Here is a 5,944-nt window from a genome sequence, read left to right on the forward strand (position 1 = left end):
GCAAGTTCCTGCTGATGCTTGTCTCCAGGCATCCCTCAATCCTCCCAGAAGTAATTCTTGGAGGGCCAGAATGACCTGGATAGAGATAGGGAGGCATTATCCTGCCTGCCCTGCAGGTGGTCCCCAGTAGATCTAGTGATGGAAACCTTATGACATGCCTGCTCAGAGGAGAGGTCAAGGACACATCTCAGGGGTCCTTTTCTTCCCTTGTTTACCAGCAAGGGGCACCACACTCAGTGTATTCCTTCTGAGAGATAGAGGGCTGTTTGTTGCTGGCCTGTTTACTCACAGCTTGGGGTAGCTGCTCTGTTTGGCAGGGCCGGCACCAGTGCTACCATCTGGGCACACAGAGAGAAAGGGTCAGTGCTGGAGGAGAGGCATCCTGATATAGGTGGTGGTGGCAGGGACACAGCTGCCCTTGTTGAGCACTAAGTGCTGGGCACCTCCTTAGGACTCTGCAGGCCTTGGTGTCCTATGTTCAAGCAGCACAGAGCACCTGGGCCTGAGGGTGCTTGCCATGGAGTGTGTGTGTAGGCCCGAGGAAGATCAACTTTGATGACATGGGACTCAGTCTGGGGAGAATCCACAGAGACTCTCTGGACAAGAAGTGTTCTGAGCTTGGTCTTAAAAGCCCAGCCAGGGTTAAAGGGTGGAATACTAGGGGAGAAAGTGTTGCCAGTCTGTCAGAGAGGAAATCCATGTGGGCCATGATGTATGTGTGCTGGGAGTTCCTGGCACACCAAAAGAGGCTGGAGAGGCAAACAGGGGCTGGCAATGAAATCTTACTTAATTGTCAGACAGCTCTTTTGATATCTGCAATGGAGGTGCATTCCATGAAAAATGCATAAGGTGATCTGCACCAAGAGTGAGGTCACTGACTGCACGTTTTGCAAAGGGAACTGCTGAGATTACATGTCAAGGCTGGCAACAAAGCAATTTGGAAGACCCTAGCAGTTGACACTCTTCATGAAGCCTTGGAAGCTAGGCCAGCTCTGGACAGCTGTGCATAATAAATGAGCACTATTTTAAGCTTCTAAATGTGTATCTATGGGGTGACAGTGAAAGTCACTCAACTGTGTTTGACTCTTTTGACCCCATTGACTATAGAGTTCATGGAATTCTCCAGGCCAGAATACTGGAGTGGGTAGTTGTTCCTTCTCCAGGGGGTCTTCCCAACGCAGGAATCAACCCCAGGTTTCCCCCATTATAGGTGGATTCTTTACCAGCTGAGCCACAATTGAAGTTCTATGTACCTAGAGGGTACATGAGACTGGATTAGGTAAATGCAGCTCTTGCCCATGGGTGTGGTTTTCTTGTCAGTGAGGCCGCATGCAGTGGTGGATATGGGGCTCAGTGGTCCTCAGTCTTTGGGCTCCCTTTGGTCAACTTCCAACAGTTTTCATGGCTCAACTCACCACAACAATTAGGCAGGGTTTTTGCCCTCATTTGTCTTTCTTTATAAGATCTCCTTCCTTAAATTCACTGGCCAAACTAATTTCATTCCTAACAATGCTTTTCATCACTGCAAGATGCATTTTTAAATGGCCTCGAGGTCCCAAGGTTAGAAGGTTTCAGAATTTCAGAAGACTCTACTTTTCTTCTTCTTTCTCCTCCTCTGTATCCCTCCTCCTATCCAAGAGTTTTGGCACGACTGTATTTTAAAACTTGTAGCTCCAGATCATTCTCCCCACCTGCATCATATAAGCAGGACTGGACTGACTTAAAAGAATGTGAACTGGCTCCCCCAGCCCAGCGGGCACTCCTGGACCCTGTGAGGTCCAGCAGGAAACTTAAGAGCAGAAGACCCAGTTTCTTAAGTCACATTTCCAAGCACGTGGTGACAAAGAGCAACGATGCAATAAAGGAAGTTAAGGTTTTGGCTTGATAACTTCCTTAGCTCTTTCTTATCATAGACTGAAATATGGAATTAGCTTCTTTGATTTGAGCTCGATGATTTTAAGTCATACTTCTTTTCTGTATAATTTCTCTAACTTGTGCCATTGTCTATTGTACTAGGTTGAATTGAGTTCCCCCTGAAGGATATGTTAGCATTGTCCCTGGTGGCTTAGTGGTAAAGAACCAGCCTGCCAATGTGGGAGATCTGGGTTTGACCTCCGGGTGGGGAATATCCCCTGGAGAAGGCGATGACAACCCACTCCATTTTTTTTGCATGGGAAGTCCCATAGACAGAGGAGCCTGGTGGGCTAAAGTCCATGGGGTTGCAACGAGTTGGACATGACTGAGGGACTCACACACACACACACACACACACACACACACACACACACACACACACACATATTCCATTTATTAATGTATATCTTTCCCGCATATAAACAAAAAAAGAAAAATTTAAACGGTGAAGCATAGAAATTGTTAGTGCAAATATCTGATGTTCTGCATGGATTACAAAACTCTTCTGTGCTTGCCTGCCTAAATTTGAATTCTTTGGTACCTGTCCTATCATTAAGAAGGAAAAAACATAAAATCATTGTTTAAAGAGTGAAGACTGCCACCCCAATAACCTAAGATACATTGAAAAATTTTTTACTTCATTCCATTGTGGAGCATCAAATTAAACCAGTCTTTAAACTTTTTGTTCTCAGGACCCCTTTGCATTCTTAAATTTTATTGAGAACCTCAAAGAGCTCTTGTATATGTGGCTTATACATATCAATATTTTCTGTTTTAAAATTGAAAATGAGAAAATAAAAATATTATTTATTCATTTAAAGATGACAGTAATAAAACCACTGCATGTTAACATGAATAACATATTTTGTGAAGAAAATCTATACCAAACAATGAAAGTTAGTGGAAAGAACGGTATTGTTTTACATTTTTGTAACCCTCTTTGATGTATGGCTTAATGTGAGAGAGCTGGGAAATCATGTCTGTTTCTGACTTTAGTCTGCCACAATATCACACTTTGGTTGCCTCTGGAAAATTCCACCTTACCCTTGGGAAAAAGTGCAAAGAGTAAAAACATCTTAGCAGCATTATGAAAAGAGATTTGATCCTGTAGATTCCAGCTGAAAGGGTCTCAAGGACTCCCAGGTTCCCTGGACTCTGCCTGAGAACTGCAGTGTTACTTCATACTTCTTGAGTCCTGAAAATGTATTTATTAATTATCCTGAAACTGGTCATTGTTATAATTAATCATACTTCATATTTGTGGATGCAGTCATTCTTCCTGTCCTGTCTGATGCTGTTACTGGGTGGAAAGCAATCTGGAGCAGCACCAGGGAGTCAAAGGAATGGCAAAAGATCAGAATGAAACAGTGGTTAGACCAGGGCTATGGAGGGACCTGAAAGTTAGCAGCGTGGAGGCATGCCTTTGTGAATAAGCATTTCTTTAAGCCTCTACTTGCAGCTGGGCATAAAAAGATAAAACAGGACAAGGCCATTCCCTTGGAAAATTAAGAACTCAGCATGGAGGACAGATAAAGACAAACATAAGTATAATCCACAAAACCCACAATGAAGTTATTGTTACAAAGAGTAGCAACAGAATGTGGGCGTGGATTGTTGCAGAGAACGGATCAGAGAAACCCGTCTTCTATGGGTGGACCTGGAGAATTTTTCAAAGGTGACCATGGATGGAAACATTCTAGATGGGGTGAAGGGAGTGTCTGAAGGCATGGAAGCAGGACTAGATCTCCAGTATTGAAGGCACTGCTGCTCCAGTGCTGAGGGTGCGCTGTGAGAGGAGGTAGAGGTCTAGAAACCAAAACATCAGCATCCTCTGGAAAGTTTCAGAAATGCAAATCCTCAGGCCCCACTCTACTAGATACTGTTGAAGAAGTTGGATGGTCGAGAAACCAAGCACCACACTCAGAGTTGGAGAACTCAGGTTTATTACACCAGCGGACCCAAGGAGGTGACACTTCCAGCTCTGAGCACTGAACAATGGGGTTACAAAGGTTTTAAAGACAGTGCATGACATCAGACTATAGTGGCAGTGCTGACTGTTAATAGGCTAGTTTAAACCAGGGGTATTTTGCAGATGGGAAGAGCTGTTAGGACATGGCGGGGGAGGGGGTGCCTGACCTTTAAACAAACTTGATTAAGCAGGAAGCTCCTAGCATTGTTTTAAGTTTCCATTTTCCCAAAACTGTGTAACTTGTGTGACTTTGGAAGGAGCAAGCTGAGTTGCAAGGAGCAAGCTGAGTTACAGAGGCCTAAGTCCAATCCCACCGCTTATCAGTTTTGTGACTCCCAGCAATACTCTTCACCTTTTGGAATCCCATTTCCTGCAACTCTGAAGTGGCCACAGTAAAGATATCTCCATGATAGGTGTGCAGGCAGGCTTGGCTAGGACAGTGTGTGTATAACATTCAGGCAGGGTCTCATGCAGCCCTCAGCTGAGGGGAAGGGATACCCTCCCTTGCCCACCCTTCTCCATGTCACTACCCTCAATATGGACCTGGGCTCACTCAAATATATTCTCTTGCTCAGTTGACTTGCTTTGGTAATTACCCATTTCGCCCCAAGAAACAACATTCCCTTCCCTTTTTGGTTCCTCATCAGTAGAATGGAGATCATGAGTTGTGCTCTTGGGTTGGAGCTAGGACATGAGATTACCGGGAAACAATCTCTCCCACACCCTAGTGGGCACACTTCTCTCGCTCCTTTTCCACACTGCTGTGATTGTCCTTCCACACGCGCCCAACATCACCTCCTAGAGGGAGCACTCCTGCAGCGTTCTTGTAGGAAGAAGCCTTACAGTTTTCTCAGATGAGCTATGGAAAGTCCTGCTCTGCTCCCACCCCATCTTGATCTCGCCTCAGTCTCTGAGTGCCTGGGCTCTGTCTCATTTGGTGTGGGGAGTGGGTCCAGAAGTTGGGAGGCCTGGGGGTGTGATGGGAAGGGCTGCCAGTCACCACTCAGTCAGAAAGGCTAATCTGGAGGCTCTGAGCAGTGCAACCCTGGAAGTTGGAGGCTCAGTGAGCTCGGTGCACCTTGGAGTCTACACACTGACTGATGCAAGAGCTGATCTCAGATGAAACATATCTTGCCAGCACCGCCAGCATCCAGATCTTCAGGTGGCATATGAAAATGCAGGTGCAAGTGTTTCGGCCCAGATCCCCAAATCAGACTCACAAGGGTGGGACCCTGGAAGCTACATTTCAGTCTCAGTGGAAGAATGATACTGAGGAATACATCTGAAACTTTGGCAGGTCAGCACTGGCTGCAATTTCCAGCAAACCTGCCATTCCAAAGTCATGGAGGGGCAAACACAAGGGTAAGGTCTGGAAAGATGGCTTTTGAAAGCTTCAGGTAGCTTTGGAATTGACAAAGACTCCAAGCTTCCACATATGATTTTACAGCACAATTTTAGTGTTTCATCATTTTCAAATTCTTTGGAATTAGAAATTCCCAGGTGGCTCAGACAGTAAAGAATCTGTGTGCAATTTGGGAGACCTGGGTTCCATCCCTAGGTTGGGAAGATCCCCTGGAGGAGGGCATGGCAACCTACTCCAGCATTCTTGCCTGGAAAATCCTGATGGACAGAGGAGTCTGGTGTGCTTGAGTCCATGGGGTCACAAACAGTAGGACACAACTGGGCGACTAAGCATACATAAGTGACATGGTCAGTAGCAGATAACCACAAGCCATTGGTAACCAGGTGTGCAGGACCCCGGCTGTGGATTGTGTGTGGTTTAGTATTGAATTGAATGACCTGGGCTGAGAAAGAATAAGTAAATATGTATTTGTTTGTGCTAAGGAGAAACACAGGTGAAAGTCATTGGATAATAGACACTTTGCTACTAACGGATAAGGGCACATGCTGGAGATGTGGGCCAGGAGGAGGCTGCACTCCTCCTAGAGGAGGAGGAGTATTATTTAGACATTCCAACTATGGACTATCTGAAATGTGATGAAGCAGAAGTTTGAGGTGAAAGACACAGTGGTTTTATTGTGAATCAAAACAGCTCACCTT

This window comes from Muntiacus reevesi, chromosome X (assembly GCF_963930625.1).
Source record: "Muntiacus reevesi chromosome X, mMunRee1.1, whole genome shotgun sequence".
NCBI lineage: Eukaryota > Metazoa > Chordata > Mammalia > Artiodactyla > Cervidae > Muntiacus > Muntiacus reevesi.